We start from the raw sequence: 22,265 nt of genomic DNA on the forward strand, positions 1-22,265 counted from the left end.
TTCTGTTTTTATTGTCCACCTCTTTCTTTTAGACTAAAAGACACAGGATGGTGGTGTTTGTTGTCAGGTTTATTTACTCCTCTATCCCCAACACCTGGAGCATACCTTGCACATAGGAGGCATTCAGTAAATATCTGTTTAATAAACTGGCAAATTAATGAATGGATTCATGGGAGGATCTAGGAGAAAGAAAGTCCAGCTAGCACAAGTTCAAAAGACCAAAGGCAGAAATAATCTTGTGTCTGAAGGCTAGAAACAAGGGCCGAAGCCCATGAGAATGAGAGTGGTGTGAAATGAGGGCAAAGCCATAAACAAAGACCAGGGCTTATAGAGGCCTCAGACTGTGAAAAACATTCTGGACTTCACTCTAAGTGCAGGAGGAATTCTTTAGAAGTTTGTAATGAAGAAACTGATAAGAACTAACTTGTACCTTAAAAGTTCATTCTGGCTACTATGTAAAAAGTTAAGAATGGAACCAGGGCAAATAACCCAGAGAGAAAAGCTGATGCCTTTCACAAGCAAGACAATAATGGAGAGGGTCTGGTATATTGTTGGGAAGTTTGTTTAAAAGTTCCTGAAGAGTAAGGGAACTGATTTTGCTGGAATTAGCTTCTATTATGATCGTTCAGTCTTTCAACACAGGATTACTGAGTACCTGGAGAATTCTGCTAGGTATTAGGGGGGATACAAAGATGGCTTACCATCAATATTTTTATATAATTGTATTGCCTTAGTTTTGAAAAAGCTATCTCCTCCTAGACAATTGGGTTATAATGACAGTAAACTATTACTAGAGAAAAAGAGAATTAACCCTCATGGATGACACGAGTTCTATGAAGAACGAGTGCTTTATATATGTTTTACTTAATACCCTCACTGACCCCAACAAATGATAATTGACTGAGTTACAGACAGATGAGCTAATTTTTCTAAGAACAGGCAGAAATGTACTGGTAGAATAGAAATCCATAGTTTCTGGCTCCAAAATACTTTGTCTTTTCTTCTATACTAGATTCAATATTATGACAGCTATGGCTTAATAAGGTAATCTGGACACTTGTTCACTTTACCTTATTTGGGAAATACACACACAGGCACTCACATGCATACACTCATGCCACACAACAGATAAGGAAAGAAAAATTTTCATTGAAATAGTAAAGCATTAAAAAAAGAGTTATAGATAGTCCCCAAATGTGTTTTTAAAGAAGCCAATGCTTTAGGTACAATTTAATAATGTTCTCAGTTAATTATTCTCAGTCATTATTTGGTTTAACCTCATCTTTGACTTTGGGCATAAGTAGAATATTTCTTTCAACTCACTGGCTATCCTTATACTTTAAGTTCAAAACATTTCCTGTGGCATGCTTCTAATGATCTGGAGGCCAGAATTAAAACAACTGTTCTTGGTTTTTAACCCTGTGAGGAAAAATGATTCCAGGACTATTTTTAAAATTAATCAAAGAACAAGGTTTATTTTGCCCTTTTAGAACTCTCCTTTTGACCTAAGACACACTATGAAAATATTCCCCCAAAAAGAAAAAGTAGTCAATAGGCTACTCGGTCATCCATTTATAATGTAACTCTTCTAATTTCCCTGCTATTAGACTATCAAAAGTATGAAATCCCTTCTAATAATAACACCACATTATTTGTTGGGATGTGTCCACCATCTCCCCCACCCCAGTGATATGCTGAAGTACCTCAGAATGTATCTTTATTTGGTAAAAGAGTTCAGGCATATATAATTAGCTAAGATAAGGTCCTGCTGGAGGAGGGTGGGCCGGCAATCCAATCTGACCGGTGTCCTTTTAAGACACCGTGCGAAGACACAGACACACAGGGAGAATGCCATGTACTGACAAATCCAAGATTGGAGTGATTTACCTGCAAACCAAGGAACACCAAAGATCATCAGTGTGTCACCAGAAGCTAGGAAAAAAACAAGACCACTCTCTTTACAGGTTTAGAGGGAGTGTGGCCATGCTAACACCTTGATTTCAAGCATCTTGCCTGAATACTGTGAGAAAATGAATTTCTGTGAAGACATCCAGTCTGTCATAATTGGTTTCATCAGCCCTAGGAAACTCGCACATTATGACAAATGTGTATATCTATGATAGACTACACCATTTTTGCGTGCTTTTTATTACATTCAAGTATCAAAGTAATCTATTTTATGTGTATTTAATCTATTTTTAAAACACTGCCATTCCCTTAGCCTGGCTTATTCCTCAATACCAGTTCTTTACTTACTTTATTCTAGTCTCCGTTGGAACATCTACTCCCAAAAGAAACCTTCCCTTACTACCCTATTTAAAATAGTACCTCACATGATTCCTTATCTTTTCACTCTGCTTTATTATTTTCATGTCACATAAAAATTTTTGACATTATACTGTATGTTTATTTTTGCACATATTTTCTATTTGCCCAAATCCGAGTGCAGGCTCCACAGAGAAGGGAATTTTGTCTCTTGCCCTCCTCAGAGATTAACACTATAGGCAACAAAACAAGCTTTGAGGGTGAACAAAACCATTATCATTTTATATATGAGGAACCTGTTCTTCGTACTGATTTGAAATTAGAAAGAACCAATAAAATTCACCCAATAATGACAACTGTATTCTGAAGAAAAAGCAGCTGAGTCTAGCTGATCCGAATGCTATGTGTTATTGTTGTTTCTACACTGCTTTCTGAAAAGATTACAGCTTCTAAGGGACTAGTTCTTCAGATTGTTTTATACATACCAGAAATGTATATTCTATTATCTAGTTCTGAAGCTCTTCTCTTTCCAAGTTGAAAATAGGAACACTACTTGATTTCCATAAAACAAATTTTTCTCTGTAGAAGAACGTCAACAGAGATTACTACAGAGCTCTTCTTATAATAGAAGTTTTCAAATTGAATCATAAAAATTCATTCATTCATGCATTCATTCATTCATTCAATATGGTATCCTTGCTATGGGGTGAAACTCAGGCTAGCTCTATGAGGGACTTATAAGTAGCAAATGATCTCCATGTTATAATCCCATAGAAGAGATAAAAGAGATATAAATCATAAATCATGATATTTTAGTTAAGAAATGATAAATTCATAAGATACACATCATACTAGATAGGTTAAAAAAAAAAAAAAAAAAAAAGACATGGAGCCAGAGCTGTGTGGCCTCAACTCTGAATTTGACACTGTGTTTATTCTCCTTCCTCAGGGTCCTAAGGGTGGTAAGGCCCTCCTTCCCATCATTTCTGGGCTCTGGGTGCCATATTTCACTTCTTCATTTCCTTAATTTTGGCAACACCTCTGCAAATTCATTAAGATTTATTTATGAAAGCTGCTTCATTTGAAACTTTTGGGAAGAATTCTATGTCCTATGACATAATTGCTCTACTTAGCATTTTCCTGATCTACAGCAGGCACTCAATAAATGACAGTTACTATTATTCTAGACTAGACCATTTCTTAACATAAATACACACACACACATATATATATATAAAGTAAATATATATGTAAATATATATAAATATATAGAGAGTTGCATACTCTCCCAAATGAGTCATCCAGGTGCCACAGATTAGACCATTTCTAATAATCATGTAGCCATGCATAGGCAGATATGAATTACTACTGCAGATACACAATACTAGTCTTAACCTACACCCTTCTCACCTTCTTGCTAACCCACACTATAGATGATATCAATAAGTAAATGTAACAAATATTTACTATGCATATATGTGAAAATACCATACTATTTTAAGGAAATTATCCTGAGTTGTTCATTTTAATCTTTCCCATGGGCATAGCATTTTATTTTCATCATTTGATATTAATGTTGATGCTATTTTTTCAACTTGTGCTATCTAAAATAACAATGCAGAAATTCTGCTTTATATGATATTTTCAATTGTGAAGAATAAAATTATCAAAAAGAATTATAAAAGAAAAAAAAAACAAATCTACACTAAAACCATAATCAAGAAGAAGAACTTGGACATAGCCTTAACCAACATTAAGTTAATAAGAGGGCTTTGTTATTGTTGTTCTTTGTTTCCATGCTACTTACTTCCTGGAGGAAGATAGGCACGTTTTTTGCCTCCAAATTATGTTGATACTGGAGGGAAGGGGAGTGTCCTCTCTATTAAACAGGATAGACTACTGGCACAAGATAAAACTCCATACCACTCAAATGTAGAGCATATACTATTTTTCTAGTTCTTTGTAGATGATCAAAGAAATTTAGAAAGAAGAAAATAAAAATAAAAGCAAAGTATCTTCTCTACATCCATCTCCTCTGCCCTCAGAACTAGAAGCTGTCACTCATGCTTGAGCCTCAAGGCCTGAAAGTATCTGTGATCAAACAGGTTAGGAAAAGACTGTTGTCCAGAAGAGCAGGTGGATAAAGGAAGGATAGGAGAGTTAGATTAAAGGACTCAGGCTCTAGGAAGAAAAAGAAAATTAATGTTTGATTAAAAAATAGAGCTGTAGGTGGTGCCATCAGATAGTCCGAGGGACAAAAAGTGGTATCTCCTAGTGGAAGGTCACTTAAGCCTTATCCTAGGGTTCAGGGCAATGAAAATAAGGAATTAGCAAAGGAGGCTGGCTAGACTAATCACGCCAATAGTCTCCAATTGTCCAAGTTTCTAAGATTTAGATAATAACATTGTTAAATAATAAGATTGAGAGCTTAAATTTGCTTGTTGAATAAAAACCATGTTCTAGGTTCCCTATATCTGTGCTCACTTGGTAAGGGGGAAGACTAACCACACAACCTCCTATTCATCATCCAAAACAACACTGTTATGGATAGCAATACAGACACCATTGTGAGATTAAAGAAACAGGAGATGAGGAACTTTGTACCTGGGTTTCATAGATAAAACTCAGGGCTCAGAGAGATTGAGTAAATTGCTCAGGATCACTCACCCTGGAAGGAAGTGGTGCTCTCTCATTCCACCTGGGACTATCCACACTGCCTCTCCATTTGTAGACAAGAGACAATAAAAATCTTAGTGCTTTGTAATTATTACTTTTCCCTATATTAGCATTTCATGAATTTATTCATTTAGTGTTGGATACTGATAAAATTAACATGGTTTATTATTGTGTAAGTCTAATCTTTTATAGCATTTCACTTTTACTTACCAAATATATCTTATTTTAAGTTGACATCAGGGAAAAAAAGAGGATTCTACTGGCATAAAAAGCAAGTTTCCATTATTTCATTGGTTGAAACTTATCATAAGCAAGCAAGCATTAAAATCAGAAGTACATTTAAAGGAATCCATTTTAAGAATTTTTAGCCTTCAGAATTAATTTTAATGATAATTACATTTTTATTATAGATAATAAAATGATTAACATTTTAAAAGTCCTCATAAAAAAATGTAGGGCAATGTACTTTAAAATGCTTATTGGAAATGATTGGCCTTTGGCATTTTCCACTAATTTTCTGACTTTTAAAAAATTGGAGAAGATAAGTGTTTTGTCTGAATCAAACATCTCTTGTATCAGACTATGCACTTAAAAAAGGACATAACTGCAATATAAATGATTTCACACTCCCCAGTTTTGTTCTCAGAAACCCTTTTCAGGAGCTCCTGAGAAAAACAGACAAATAAATAAAGAAGGGTGATAATATCGGCTGAATTGTGTGTTCCACTCTTCAAATTGTTATGTTGAAGTTCTAGTACCTCAGAATGTGACTGCATTTTGATATGGGGCCTTTAAAGAGGTAATTAACTTAAAATGAGGCCATTAGGGTGAGCACTAATCCAGTCTGACTGTGGCTATTATAAGAAAAGGAGATTAAAGCAGAGTGACACTAGAGGTGCCTGTACACAAAGGAATAGGAAGCTAAAGAGAAAGGCCTCAGAGAATACCAACTCTGACAACACCTTGACCTCCCAAACTCCAGAACTTTGAGAAAATACCTGGTGTTTATCCAATACCATACCACCCACTATGCAGTATGTTGTAAACTGATACACTCAATATGTATTTATTTGATTACTTTCCATAGACTGCATGGAGAATGTGATACTCTTGATAACTTAAGGAAAAATATATTACCATGTTTTTCATATAAAGATTATTAATTTTTAAAAATTTATAGGTAATATAATAAAAACAACTTTAAACATATTAAATTGCTATTACAACAATACTTTAAAAATCTTAAAGAATATATGTTTTCATTAGGAACAATATTATAGAGCATATTTTTTGGTAAAATGTAGTAGGAAAAAAATTATATTGGTTTAATTCAGGTCTATGAAGAAAAAAAAATCTCAAAATTATAACTAAAAAATATCACCTGTGAATAGCATAATGATGGAATCAATTTCAAATCTCTCTTGCTTATTTGGCATCTATTTATTGAGCAACAGTGATGACAATATAGAGTTGTCCAATATGGTAGCCCCTAGCTACATGTGGCTACTTAAATTGATTCAAATAAAATAAAATGTAAAATTCCATTCCTCAGTTGCCCTAGCCACTTTTCAAGTGATTAACAGCCACATGTGGCTAGTGGATAAATTATTGAATAGGGCAGATACAGAACATTTCTATCACTGCCAACCATTCTGTTAGACATTAGTCCTGTGTCCATGTCCTGGATTTTTCATAGACTAGTGATTTAATCTTTCTGTAACTCAATTACTTTATTTGCAGATAGGGAGCAATGAGTAAGCCAACTCTCAAAAGGTTATTATGAGGATTTAATGAGGTAACACCTGTGAAGGTCAATTGTAAATTGAGAAATGTAATAAGTGTGCTATGTAGAATGAATGTACCATTGAATCAGATATAGATCCTACTTTGAAGGAGAGTATATGGTCTAGAAATGTTAGGGCTTGTCAACATATAACTATCATACAAAATAGAATGTGAGAAATATGTAATTGATGGGGGAACTACAGAAACGTTGAAAGATTTTGCCCATTGCTTGGGTATAAAGTCCTAACAATCTAGTTGTTTGATGTCCAGGTCATTTATTTGTTTGTCTTGTGTCTTGCAAAGTACCACCTTTCTTGAATCTACATTCTAACCAGATTTATAGTTTGCTCTTTTTTAACTCAATTTTTCTAGGCAAAACCTCACTTTCAGACTTTCCTCAGTCTTTCCTGGATTTGTAACATGGGCCTGGGATGCTTTAGTTTGACCTCGACTAACTTCCATCCCTTTCCCTGGCTGACTCATCTCAGATATCACTGCTTCCCAAAACCCTCCTCTGACTATCCTAGTTCTCTAGGATAGAGATCATGATCATGATCATCATATTTTGTTGAAATGTCCCGTAAACTGAAATCTCCTATCTCTTTACTGACTGCAAACTCTGGGTAATCAGGAATTATTATTCTCTTGATTACTATTAAATCCCCAACACATAGCACTGTTGCTAGCTCATAGTAAGTGTCCAATATGTTGACTGAACAAATAGCTGATCAAATTGTGTATGTGGGAAAGTCACCAAGAAGATGGTATTTGAATGACTTTCTTCAAAATGTGATTTTTTTTTTCTTCTTTACCCAACCATCTTGTATGCACCATAAGCATAGCTGTTAGGTCTTTCCTCCATGTCTAATGTAGAACCTAAGCCTACATTTTAATTCTCAAAACTTAATGTTTGGCATAATTTATCTATACTTTGTCATTTAATTCATTGCAGGATACTCATATTAAGAGGGGTATAAAATAAAATAAGTATTTCTTAGTCATTTTCTTTGTGCCTGGGAATATCCCCACCCTTTTATATGATTAGCCCATGAAACCCTTACAACACTGAAAGTATTACATTCATTTGATAGATAGGTAAGTAGAAGCTAAAAGAGGATAACTGACTTATCAAATGTAGAGCTAGTAATTGGCAAAATTGGAGATCGAACCAGATCCATCTCATTTTAGAGACAATTCGTTTCTGCTGGAACATTAAGGTGACTGTGGGATGATGACCCTACCTCTCAACCATAGGTAACATTTATGTAGAACTGTGAGGTTCTTTCTCCCTTACAACTGGGCTAAAATATATCTGATTGTTTTAGATAATAATTTTACTCATCTATTATTTCTGTTGTCACACTCAAATGCTTTAAAGATATTCTGTATTTAAGCTCATTTCTTTTTAAAAATATTTTAAAATTTTATTCAAATTCAATTTGCCAACATATAATACCCAGTGCTCATCTCATTTGAGTTCATTTTATTTTTAGTCTCCTTGCACAAAAATATCTTTTTTTTTAATTTTTATTTATTTATGATAGTCACAGAGAGAGAGAGAGAGAGAGGCAGAGACACAGGTAGAGGGAGAAGCAGGCTCCATGCACCGGGAGCCCGACGTGGGATTCGATCCCGGGTCTCCAGGATCGCGCCCTGGGCCAAAGGCAGGTGCCAAACCTCTGCGCCACCCAGGGATCCCCCACAAATATCTTTTAATCCATTCAGTTTGTTTTGGCTTCTCAGATCCATCTACCTGAAAATCTTTCTGTTGACAACTTACTGTATAGAACAAAAACATTATTTTCTAAATAAAATTAAATAATATGTTATACCAATGAAGAGCATCCACTGTTCTTTTTTCTTTTATGTATGTGTATGTATAGGTATATGTAAAAAATCTGAGATAAACACATTTGATACAAATCTCTTGGAAAATGATAGAAATGATTCTTTTTTAATATTTTACATTTTTTCACTTGTAAATGTTTGAGTTGATTTATTGAGCTTAAGCTAAACTGATACATTATTCATGTTAGTGAAGCACACAAATAATGTGGATTTTTTTTATCTCCAAAAGATCTTTTTACGAATTTGCTAGGATGAAGGCTATAACTCATTCCCAATGCATTATCAACTCATTAGAACATGAAATTTATAAGAATCTTTGTTTAGCTCAAGGGAGAAAGTGTGTAACATTTTCTCATAGGTGAAGTGAATGCTAAATATACCCAGACACATTAGAACAGGGACAAATTATTTTGTACTCAACATTTTAAAAGATAACTCTTTAAATCTCTTCTAAGTGGTTGTTCCATTGCATATTAACTCTCTACAAACTTGGCCCCCCAGCATGAGAACATTTAATTTATTTTGCTAAATAAACATGTCAACATGATAACTGGAAAAAGTAACCATATTCCTGACATTCTCAGTTGTTATCTGTCCTGTCAAAGCCTATCATTTTTCTCATGTAGTCCAAATTCCACGCCCTTTCACACTCTCTTTACAATGGTCACAAGTTAGAAACATCTGTAGTCATTCAGAGTGCTGTTCACCGTGTCATTAAAGAATCTGCTGTGCCCAGTTTGGCAGAACAAATTGGTCACATCCAGAGTGAGGAAAAGCAATAAGGAAGATGAAGACTGATAGCATCAAATATAAAGCTCCAAGCAACCATACATTCATTTTGCAAACATTGATCTAAAATTTATTCTGTGCTACACACTTCCTAGCTACTAGATACAGAAAGGAGTGGAATGCAGTCCCTAGACTCAAAACACATAAGTAACTAAGAAATGCAATAATATGATTCTAACTGTAAATTAGACAATATGTATAGCTTGGATAGAGTATATGACAGATAAAAACCCTCAGTAAATATTAGGGTAGTATTATATATAATACTATAAGCATAGTTATATTGGGTATTTATATATATTCATATATATTATATACCATATATATGCTATTTTTGTGCTATTATTATTAAAAGCAGAGGGATTTTTTTGAAGTTCTGAAAGGCAAGAAATGTGTTATAATTAGGATGAGGAAAGAAAGTCACCAAAGCCCTCATAAAATGGCTAAGAAATTAGATCTTAAGAAATGAATCAGATAATATGAAAATGAGGACTATAATTTTGAACTAGATAAATAAGCAGTATTTCATCTGCATGTGGGAAAGAGGTGCTTGTGTCCTAAATCCTAATCTTTAGAGGGCCTACCTCATCCTTCCTCAGGTCACACTACTCCCCGTCCAAAGCTCACACCTCACATTCTGACCCATCCTCTGGATACACAGGTTCCTGGCATTCCCAAGTACAGTCCTTTATTCCACATTCATTCTCCTGAGTGTAGACTGCACCACATTATTATAAATATATGACTGAATGGTAGCTAAACATTTTTTTGTGAGCTGTTTGGTTAGAGATCGATATAGTGACTTGGGTTGTTCAGATATGTAGGATTCAGAACATGGACCAAGAATGAGGGTTTAGGGTAATTTCTCCTTGTGCTGCACATTCTGGGGTAGAATTCTGAGGCCAGAAGATAATTCTAAATTTGAATTGAGACTTCAAAAATTATTATCAAATGATTTTTGTCAAAGAAAGAAGGTCAAACTCTTTGAAAATCAATTTGCAGTTTTTAACTATTTAGATACATGTAGCTTTTAACTATTGAGCTACATGCACTTTTTACCTATTTTTAACTATTCAGATAGGTGGACCTCCATTTGAATGCTTGCCCCAGGACCTGAAAAAGGGATTGGTTTATGACCTAATCAGAAAAATAAAGTTGTCTACATTATGGTGTACTGATCTATATAACAGAAAAATAGAAAAGAGAAATGCATAGTGGGGAGAAAATGGTGACTAGGACAATGACATTAAACTCAGAACACAAAAGACTGGAATTAAGGAGTATGAGCTTTATCCTCTAGAGTGGGGCTTCCCAGGATATCCATGTCCAAACCCTTAGAAACTAGGAACGCTACCTTACATGGCAAAAGGGATTTTGAAAATATGATAAATTTATAGATTTTGAGATGAAATTACCCTGTAATGCCCTGAGTATCCTAATCCAATTACATATATTCTTAAAAGCTGAAAACCTTCCTCAGATATATTCAGAGAGATGGAGATATATAGGAATAAAAGAATGAAAGGGACTCAGCATTGCTGTCTTTGAAGTGGGAGGAAGGGACAACGAGCCAAGAAGGCAAGTGGTTTTTTAAGAGCTAGAAAGGGTAAAAAAAAAAAAAATAAATTCTCTCCTGAAGCTTACAGAATCCAATGCAGCCCTGCTTATGCCTTGATTTTAGCCCCTAAGGGCCATGATAGATTTCTTTCCTCCTGGTAATAAATGAGTGTTATTTTAAGCCTCTAAATTTTTGTTAATTTGTTACACAGTGATAGAAAAGGCAGCATAATATAGGCAGCATCACTGAAAGTGTTTCCAGGAAATCTTATTAGGAGTTTAAAAGTAATAAATTCCTGTTGTAACCTTTAGGAATTATTTTGTCACAAATAGTAAGACTGCCTGACAAATAGTGGCTTATAAGACGTATATTTTTCTGATCTAATAAGAGGTGCAGAGGTAGAACTCTGGGCTAGAGGGGCTGTGCAAGGACCCAGGACCCTTCTATCTTTCTGTTCTACCATCCCAACAATTCTATTGCATGCTCATTGTCACAAGATGGCTATTTATGTGTCATGTCTATGTCCAATACAGGAAAAAGAAAGAAAATAGAGGGAGCATGCCAACAAAGGAGGTCTTTCTGTCAAGAATATTCCGTCCAGAAGCTCTACCCATAAATCATGCTTAGGTTTCATTGGCCAGGACTGGCATATTTAGCCAACTCCTAGGTAAAAGGAAGTAGCAGAAGATAAGTATTCATTCATTTTATGCATAAATATGGAAGATATTTATTTTATGGAACCAGAGTTCTGATGGTAAGGAAGAAGTAGGAAACAAAAACTATTGGGAAACAATGCAGGTTTCTGAACTGCAGGACTTCTCAAAGCCTCTCATAAGTTAGTGTACATTGAGACTCTCCAAGAAGGATATAGAGAACTTCCCAAACTTATCTGAATAAGGACAAATCAGTTTATTCATTTTCACATGGAGGAAGACCTCACCAGGACAGTATACAGCATAGCTTGTAAAGTAACCATTATAAGGAAAGAGTCATCAAAGGATTCTAAACAGGAAAAGAACTTGGTCCCATATCACTCTCATAGAAGGATGGCCTTGGGCAATAGGAAGATATCTCCTTGTATATTCTACGCTTATGCCATATTCAAGGTGCAAGCTCAGCCGCAGGTACAAGAGGGGGACCAAATATTCCCTAGTATTAGGTTAGGGCAGTAAATGCTTTAAAGTTATCAGAATCTTTTGTCTTAAAATGTATACAACAGTTCAACATTACAAGGTATTAACTGAATAATTAATTCAATCTCCAAAAAGCTAAAGAAATTAATTTTCTTTGTCTTATTTAGGTACATTGGAAAGCTTTTAGGAAGACAATAATCATGATTTTTTCCTGTAGAGTAGAAAATAACCATAGAGAACACTGAATGAATCTTAGTAGTACTGAGGAGAAAATTCACATCCAGAGGTTAGGCAACCCATCTATGACTCCACAGCTATCTAATGGTGACCTGAGGGCTAGAGTCCAGTTCTCTCATTACCCTGAACAGTGGTTTTCCTATTATTCAGTAGAATCACTGGACATTAAGCTTTTACCTGATGTAGGCATTATGTTTCAGGGAATGTATCAGAATGCAGTGTAGGTGTACATACAGACTCTCTTCCCTTCTATAAAGTTAAACTATCATCTTCCACTGCTTCCAAAAAGCTTAAATGAATGAGTTTTACAGATGTTTTTGTGACTATGATAGGGTGCCACTTTATTCCAAAGATTTTCCTGCTTGGAGTTAAATAGAATTACTTAATTCAGTTAACTTGTGCGGACATAGTTATAAATTCAGTAACATATTTTAACATACCATGCTATGTTTATCCCCTATATATTTATTGAACACTAGTTAAGGACAGAGCCCTTTGCAGAGCACTGAAGATACAATGTGCGGGATACCTGGTTGTCCTCCAAAGAGATTTTACTTTGGGTAGAGAGACAAAAATGATTTAGAAACCTGCAAGGCAAATAGGGATCAGAAAAAGGAATGGGATTTAGGCAGAGAATAAATCATAAAAACAATTGTGTTTACTACAGACTTGGTAGGAATCAAAGGCCCTCCAGACCTCAAAATTACATCACTGGAACTCAAGAAGTCTCAAGGGAGCAGGGGAAGAAGAAAGAAGAGGAGGAAGAGAAAGGGGAGAGGAGGGGGATGAAGAAGAGGAGGAGGAAAAAAATGATTCCTCCTCTCCCCCAGCTGCCCTACTTTTGTATGCTCCTAGTATCCTAGGCACAGTCTGACCTTGCCATTGTTTTAATACTTTGTAATACTCTGTTTATCAGTGTGTTCTACCAAAAAGTTTTTTGATCCCTTGTAGGTAATTAACCAATGGCTCTTCAGTCCTTATCTTTTCCATTCCAAGCAGGGTGCCAGGCATAAAGTAAGTACTGTGTCACTATTAATTAAATGAATTATTAAAGCATGAAAATATTTCAGTAGAGGAAATTATTCCTTCTCATTACTTGCATTCCTACGAATGTAATACTTACTCATTAGCTGTCTCTGAGGTTGAGTTTGCATTATGTCCCTTGGCACCATCTGATTCAGCAGCAGGGTAAGTCAGAGAATTACATGCAAACTCAGGTTCATCCTGACTTTCAGTGACCCACAACAGCCAGAGTCTTTCTTTCCACAGAACCTCTTGTAGAACCATTGATTTTAGTTAATAACAATGTATCAGCATTGGTTCTTCAGTCTTACCAAATGCACTACTCCATGTGAAATTTTAATGATAGAGAAAATTGTGGGGAGCTGCTCAATTTACTATAAACCTAGAACTGCTCTAAAAAGTATAAATAAAAGTCTATTAATTTAAAAATACCTAGTGTACATATGCTTGATTCTGATCTAAAAACTTCAGTATGTTGAATTTTGTGAATGTGGTATATTTAAAGAACAAGTTTCTAAACCAGTGAATTAGGTATCTTAAATTTGACTATATAAAATATTGTACTTTGTGACAATAGCATATTTTTGTTGTTACTAGAGTAGTTGAAAAACAAGTACAACTGGCAATAAGTTTAAAATGATATATATGCCCATATAATCTTTATAGCTTAAAGTAGGGACTGGTGCTTCCCTTTTACAGTTGAGAAAACAGGCTCAGAGATCTGAGGCCAAACATTACACAACCAGCAAGCAGCAAGTCAAAATTCAAACCTCGGCATTTTTCTTAACATCCATGTTGTTTTTAACAATGTAAAGCATATATAAATATATAAATACAAGGAAATTAGGGTCTACCTCTTCAGTTACTTGATAGCCAGGCTTGCATCTACCCTGTACCAGTGAACCATCTATGTCCTCAAAACTGACTTATTTATTAAACAATATTCTGCCAAAAGGTCACCATTTAAATAAGGAAAGCAATAAAGCAATGGACATATTTCAGGATGAAATACTGTTTGTTCATTCCCCTTGATTTATTCATAGTAATTTCTAACTAATGTTTATACCAGAGAGAATTCCCAAGCAAGCAGCTATGAATCTAGGAGTGCTTAGCCAGCTCATCACCCTCAGCTCAGCACAGAGCTCTAAATGCTACAGGGGTGATGACATACAGATGGATGATCCAGGTGAGATTGCAAGAGTGTCTTATAGAAAGTATAAGACTTTCTTCCTCCTAACTTCAGATATGACATTTTGGGCATATCAAAATTTTCTGTACTTAGTGCAATACATGTGTATGGTAGCCCATGTATTCCCCAGGTTCCTTTGTACTGGTTTTTGCCTGTGTGCTCTTTAAGGCCTGGGAATGTCTTCACTAGTATGTAAGTACTAGTGCCTCAAGTGTTGCTGAAAGAATTTCACCATGACTGAAAAAATGGGAAAATCAAAGCAAAACAAGACAACACAGTAATGACAATGCAGAGATAGTCCCAAGAGAAACAACATTTTACATTTTTAGGTTAAAAAATGTTGCAATTCCAACTTTATGAAAATTGAAGCTTTCTTTTTTTTAAAAGATTTTATTTATTTATTCATGAGAGACACAGAGAGAGAGAGAGAGAGAGAGAGAGAGAGGCAGAGACTAGGCAGAGGGAGAAGCAGGCTCCATGCAGGGAGCCCAATGTGGGACTCAAACCTGGGACTCTGGGATCATGCCCTGGGCCAAAAGCAGGCGCTAAACTGCTGAGCCACCCAGGGATCCCAAAATTGAAGCTTTCTTTGTAGTCTATTTTATGTTATTTTATTTTATTAATTTCTTCCCTATTCATGGCATTGCAAAGCAATTATGGAAATGACAGATATAATTTATAGTCAACAGATCCTAATACATACTTGGAATTTTTGTGGTTAACACTAAGAAAAAATATAAATCTTCCTTTTTTTATTGAAGTAAGAATCTAAAAAAAAAAAAAGAATCTGTTAGTATTATTACTAAATACATTCTACAGTAGAATTTGAGATCTAGAGTCAGAGCTCTGTACCTTCTCCCGTATATTTTTATTTTATTTTTTTATTTAAATTCAATTTAGTTAACATACAGCGTATTATTAGTTTCAGGGGTAGAATTTAGTGATTCATCCATTGCATATAATTCTTATATACCCAGTGCTCATTACATCAAGTGCCCTCCTTAATTAAGCCCATCACCCACTAACCCCATCCCCTGCTACCCTCCAGCAATTCTTTCATATAGTTAAGAGTCTCTTATGATTTGCCTCCCTCTCTGCTTTTATCTTATTTTACTTTCCTATACTTCTGAATAAGAATTCCTCAGGTAAATCATTTAAACTCTGGCAGTTGGAACTTTGTTTTCTCACTTTAAAATTCATATAATATTGTAACTTACTGTTTTGAGAAAATATCCAAACCCAGTATCCTAACATTCAAAATCAATTTGTATCCACCTGCTTTCTCCATACTGACCACATTTCTCTATGTGTTACCTCACTCTCAGACCCCAACAAGCCAAGAACAGCCGGTTGTACATGCTCTTGCACATCCACTGCCCTATAGCTCAGCTTCCATGAAGACTGTCTCACTCCCTGCCTTCTTGCCCTAAATGTTCTATCTGCTAGCCATTCTTTTTTATTGGCCAAATGACTTCATTTCCTTTGTCTTTCAAAACATGCCTCTCAGAAATACCTCTTCTGTAAACGCTTTCTCCTTTGATATTTATGTTTAAGTAGACATACTTAGCTGCCTACTTTGCACTCATTCTCTGCTCTTGCCTTCCTAACAACACTCATTTTGTCCTCTTAAAATTCTGGTTTTTCCAATTGCCATTCCTTGTTATTTCAAATGAGGATGTTTGAGTCAGAGGTAGGAGGAAGAGATCTCAGCTGAGAACGTGATATTCTACATCTGCTTTAGAAGGTCATGAGGGGCACTGGTCTGGATTACTGGAGTCAGAGAGACCTAGGTTCAAATCTCAACTCTACTATTTACTGGCTGTGAAGTCTCTAACAAGTTTTACTTTCCTGAGTTCTAGTTGTCTAGCATTACAATGAAGATTGTATTGTCACTTTTATAAGATTATTATTAAAGGAAATAATTTTACTAAAGGCCTAGAATTATTCTAGGCTCATAAAAAGAGAGATCTTATACATGGAGGTATGGATAATCACTCTTCTGTGTAGACTACTGTAAGTATTTTCAATAAAATCCCTGAATCTTAGATCTTTTAGCTGTAATTAACTTTGCCTATCAATTTTTACATTGCTGCTTAGTCATTTATGTATCTGACGTATAGACAGATATAAAAGTATACCATATATGTATATATTATATATAAAGTGATATATAGATATCCATATATATGGATATATATGGTCATCTCTTTCTTCCCCCTTCTCTCTCTATAAATATACACATATATTTATACATATTTATATATTTATATTTATATAACCATAAAATGGAGAGGGTACAGAGAAGTGCACTGTAGTATATGAAGCTCCAGCTCTGGATGGATGAGGTTTAAATTATAATTATCTATGGCATCTGTTAGCAGGATGGCCTCAAGCAAGAAACCTAAGACTTCTGAACCTTGTTTTTTTCTTTCAAAAGGTTAAAAAAATAGAATGTACCAGTCTGAGTTATTTCTAGGATTTAAGGTTAAAATCTATGTGCCATGTACCTGTGGGTATGTATAGATGTGTGGTGTGTATTTCTCCTAGGAAAAACAGTTCAGTATTCACTACTTCAGCATTTGTGATGGCCTCCTGTAACTACCACAAACAACCAGAATATATATACACATACATTAATTGCCCTGAGGACATTATTTACCTTTATCTATGCCACTGTACTCAGACAATGTCTATTGTGCAATAAGGATGCAATTCATTTTTGTGGAAAAAAGCAAAAGAAAATTAGAGGAATGGAGAGAAGTTAGAACGGACAGCAGGACTGAATGGAAGATGACTGCATGAAAGATGGCTCTGAGACTCATCACAGGTTGACATGTGGCTAATGACTCTTTTCCCATCAAATTTGACTGCCAGGTTTTCATGGAAATGTTCCTTTTTAATACCTTTCATGCTTGGTATCCTGACTCACTGTCACTTCTCCTGAATGCCAAACCTACCTCCACGTACTTTCATTTTTCTTCTTAAAATATTTGCACCATTTATAGCATCACCTTTTTGGTCTCAGTCATCTGTTTTTCTAGTTATGACAAGCTCTTGCTAAATCTGTAAATGAGCTCAGAAGATTCCTTCCTTCAGGATAATTCTTCATCTTTCTCCCCCTGCCTTGCACTTCATGCTAGAATTGCGTGTGCTCTGTCTACACATTATTTTTCTTTTCAAGCAAGCAGAGCAAGAGACCAAAGGAGCAATTTAACAGGAAGAAGTAAAGCCATTTTGTGATCTATTGGAAATCTTTGACTAAAAGTGATAGTAATAATAATTCCATGAGTAAAATGACAGAGACATGCTGGGTATCACACTGGACCTTTTATATACTGTTACGGGCTGAATTGTATCCTCACAAAATTCATATGTTGAAGCCCTAACCTCTAGTACTTCAAAATGTGACAGTATTTGGAGATACAGTCTTTAAAAAGGTAATTAAGATAAAATGAGGTTCTAAGGGTAGGGTCTAACATAATATGACTCATGTTGTTAGGAAGAGGAGATAAGGCCACGGTCATGCACAGAGAAAAGATCATGGGAAAAAAGATGGAGATGATGGTCCTTTAAAAGCCAAGGAAAGATATTTTAGAAGAAATCAACTCTGTTGACACCTTGATCTCAGAATTCTAGTCTCCAGAACTATGAGGAAATAAATTTTTGTTGTTTAAGCCGGCAGGTTGTGGTACTTTGTTATAGCGGCCCTAGAAAACTAATACCTACACTTCATTCTATTTGTTTCCCACAGCATCCTATAAAGAACAAATAAATATCATTCTCCTCTTTTTATAGAAGGTGAAAGTGAGGTTCAAAAATAACATTTGAAGGATGCCATTTGAAGTGGAAAATCGACCCACTGATGAATGTGATTAAATAGAAACTAGAGGCAACAAGAATCTGAAACAAGAGGTTTACAGTCTGATACTTACATTTTAAATATGCATCCTAGTTCTCTGTGTTATTTACTAAACTGATTTTAATTGCCTATTTTGTGCCAGGCTTTGTGATCTGCGATGAGGATTCAGAGAGAAACATAACACAGTTCTTGCCCTACATAAACTCTTGGCCTTTTAGAGATCACGTGTACAAAATACATTCATTCATTCAATATATTGTCTAGAATATATTCCCTACATCTAATTGTCACAAGTCTAGACACAGGCATGAGTCATTGCTGAGAAGGCAAAGCCTTACAAGTGGACAGGCAGGCCCACAGCCCAATACTTGCAGTCATGCTTCCTACGTTCCCATGTCCCTGCCAGCACCTCCCAGTTGGCTTCTCAGAATCGTGACCCAGCCTCTACCAGCATTGCCACTACCCACAAAGGAGCCAAGCCCAGCCAGAGCACTGCCCACTCGATGGGCAGGAGGCTACAGTAGGAGCTGATAATCATCATGATGTCTGGCAACAAAGGAATTTACATCTTCCCTGAATCAGACAACATTTTCAAATGGATAGGGATCATCCATGGAGCAGCTGGCACAGTATATAAAGATCTGAGGTATAATCTCTCCCTGGAGTTCCCTGGTGGCTACCCTTAAAACCCATCCATGGTATAGTTCCTCACATCCTGCTACCATTCCAACATGCACACCCAGGGTGACATCTGCCTGGACATCTTGGAGGACAAGTGGTCCACCTACATAATTATCAGGACCATCCTGCTATCCATCTGGAGCCTGCTAGGAGAACCCAACACTGATAACCCTTTGAACACACAAGGTGCTGAATTCTGGGGGAAAAAGCCCCACAACCCTTAAAAAGTATCTGTAAGAAACCTACTCAAAGCAGGTCTCCAGCCAAGAATCCTAACTTGTCCAGCTTCTCTCCTTGTGTTGTCTCTTGAACTCTTCTTTAGATGGTCTGTCCTTTCCTTTATGTCTATATAGAACTGTATCTTAAGCTGTGGTGTCATTTTTGTTTTTTGTTTTTTTAAATCAAGGTTTCAGTTGAACCCTTGTGATAAATATCTTAAATAGATACATTCTGGAATTTTATTTACCCAAAACTAATCAAATACAAGGCTTTACAGATAAAATGACTCATCTGAGCCTTGAAGCATGAGGTGGTCTGACAGAGAACAATGGCCAATAGGAGACAAGGACCTAAGTTATTGTTTAGTCACTACCTGGGCAAATAAGCAGATAACCAGAGAAGTGTGAACTGAGGCACCCCTGAGCCCTTTCAGTTTTCCATCCAGACTAGCCTTGTTATGACATGTTGCTCCCCTGAACACAGCATGGCTACTGCTTCCAGCAGAGTTACCTGCAAATAGTGGAAACTCTGTCAATCCTGATGATAGACTGACTAACTGAACAACTGGCTTATACTTGCCCATTTATTTTTAATCTGAGCTGATAATACTACCAAGCTCTTCCCTTGGGAATGTATATGAAGATAAATGAGGTAATTTATGCCATAGGGTTCTGAACTCCTTAGAAGAAAAATGTTACAATAAATTTACAGTTATATTATATATTCTTTAATAAATATTTGATTGGATATGCATAGAATATCTATGATCCCTTAAGAGATTTAGAGGAAGATAGCCAAGAGAAGACCTATAAGCCTTAAACTGCCAAAATCCCAGAAGATGATTTAAGCAATGCAATAAGTAAGTAGGTTGACCTATTTCTCATTTTAAGGGCAGAAATAAAATTACCATTCCTATGCAGAAAAAGGCTTCCTTCCATGGTAAGTATGAGCAATATTAGCACCAAGCTTTCTCTTTCTTTAGAAACATTTCTGAGTTTAGTATGAAAGAAGCTCAGACAAATACAAAAATAAAACCATGGAAAGTAATTATAGTAGCAGATCCTTGACTAACAAATCAAGTCCCTTTTATGTTGTCCCTCGATCAGGGTACATTGTGAAAAAAGCAAGGGCCTTGAAGTCATAATGACTGGTGTTCCATTCCTTTTTCTTCCAATTATAGGCCTTCTGACCTTGACAAGTGAGTTACACTCTCTGTGCTTTGGTTTGCTCATCCATAAAATAAAGACATTAATAGGCAATGTACAGATTTATTGTGAGCACCCAATAAAATAATTTTTCAAACACCTAGAGCTCCAGCCAAAGTATAGCAGATAGTTGCCAAATGTTATATATTGTGCTTTCCACCAAATGCACAGTTTCTAACAGCCATGGCATTAGACTAAACCTAAGGACTTTAATGACAATATAGTAATGATGTTATTATCTTATTTAATTCTCAGTAACCTCCTATAGCAGATATTCTTGTACTATTACTATTTTACAGATGAGAAAACTGGGCTTTAGAGAGGTTAAGGGACTTACCAGATTCAGAATGTTTATAAGTGGCAGGTATGGGACTTCACACCAAAATTAGTACAGAAGACTGCTTTAAAGTAAATCTACCACCCCCCAAAAAAATATGTCACCACCAGGAGCAACTGTGTGCATGTGTGTGTAACTCAACTCAAGCAACCATTTAGTCTAGTTCCTGTTGAATGATAATGATATTGATTGCATCTCACAGTTCTTTAACATTTATAAGTTGTTTTGCTTTTTGGTTGGTTGGTTGGTTGGTTTTGCTTTTTGATTGGTTGGTTGGTTTCAGGGGTTTTCTTCTGTTCAAGGCAAGCTTAAGAAATAGAAGTGAAGAAATCACTTTCCCCATCTTGTAATGGATAAAAGTGATTCTCAGAGAAAAAGTAACTCTACCTTTATTTTTATATATACCTATACTAAAACAATATTGTTTTGGTTTTGATTAATTAACATCTTTCAACTTTTTAACATCTCTTAACTACCCAATCTCTGTGATGAATTAGCAATTGTGAAAGTATTCCATAATCTCACTCACGAGCGAGATAACTAGTGTTTTATATATATATCTCGTGTTATATGTGGGACAACGCTGCTAGGCTGTGGGGTAAAAGTCCTGGCCAGAAGCTTCACCTGAGCTGCTGACTAACCTAGTGAACTTAGATAAATAACTTATTTACCCTCAGGTTCACCTTCTTAGGTAAAAATGGGTATAAAATTTCTATCTCTGTGTCTTACCTTACCAGAGTGGAGGTAAATCAGCCCCAGCTATGCCCCTCTTGGCTCAATCTATTTCAGACTCCTTAACTAACTTGGTTCTCTCTTTATCCTAGTGCCTTTTGTTTATAGTTTCTTGCTCTATCTATCCTTTAGGATAGATACCTAGACTATATCCATAGATGGGTTTTAATTTTTCTCTAGTCACTCTGTCTCAGATTATTCCCAAATGCATGTACTGCAACCTGTGGGTACTTCTCATTCCACACTCAGTTCAGGCCTGAGGAAAATGTAGTACAGCCAGCTCAGAAACATGGACTACTTCTTGTCTGGGAGAATGGCCTGTATAGAATATAAGAGACAAACAAATTAAAGATAGAAAAAGAGCAAAGCTCAGGAGTTAATAAAAGAAAACTATGAGGAAAAGATGTGTATAGGATGGCCATATTCTCCCATAGGGAGAGAGTAAGAGCAAAATTTTCAGGAGACAGATGTGCTTGCAAAATTTTATGTGACCTGAACATTTCCAAATACCTCAAAGATCACTAACAGACTTTGTGGGAGCGCCGGAAATATAGGTGTATCATGTTTTATTCTCAATTGTGTCTCTAGTAACTGGAGAGATACACTGATGGTGGGGTATGGAAGATATCTATGGAAAAACTTGCCTTTTCTCCCCCAAAATGTTTCTCAGTTCTAAAAAATGTAACTAGTTATTACCAATAACTAAATATTAATACCCTAAACATCTCT

General features: G+C 35.7%; 1 long non-coding RNA gene and 1 pseudogene across 1 annotated transcript; one reads left to right on the forward strand and one right to left on the reverse strand.

Annotated features, from left to right (window-relative positions):
• Nucleotides 1-1,709: 1,709 nt before the first annotated feature.
• Nucleotides 1,710-20,354, reverse strand: LOC144295480 (uncharacterized). The gene is made up of 6 exons (XR_013362623.1): nucleotides 20,170-20,354; nucleotides 19,290-19,772; nucleotides 15,207-15,271; nucleotides 4,933-4,984; nucleotides 2,751-2,844; nucleotides 1,710-1,887 (listed from the first exon to the last, which is right to left on the reverse strand). It is a non-coding gene; the product is annotated as an uncharacterized LOC144295480 (long non-coding RNA).
• On the forward strand, nucleotides 17,287-19,220 carry LOC144295545 (ubiquitin-conjugating enzyme E2 C-like; annotated as a pseudogene).
• Nucleotides 20,355-22,265: the final 1,911 nt, after the last annotated feature.

This window comes from Canis aureus, chromosome 23 (genome assembly GCF_053574225.1).
Source record: "Canis aureus isolate CA01 chromosome 23, VMU_Caureus_v.1.0, whole genome shotgun sequence".
Taxonomy (NCBI): Eukaryota; Metazoa; Chordata; class Mammalia; order Carnivora; family Canidae; genus Canis; species Canis aureus.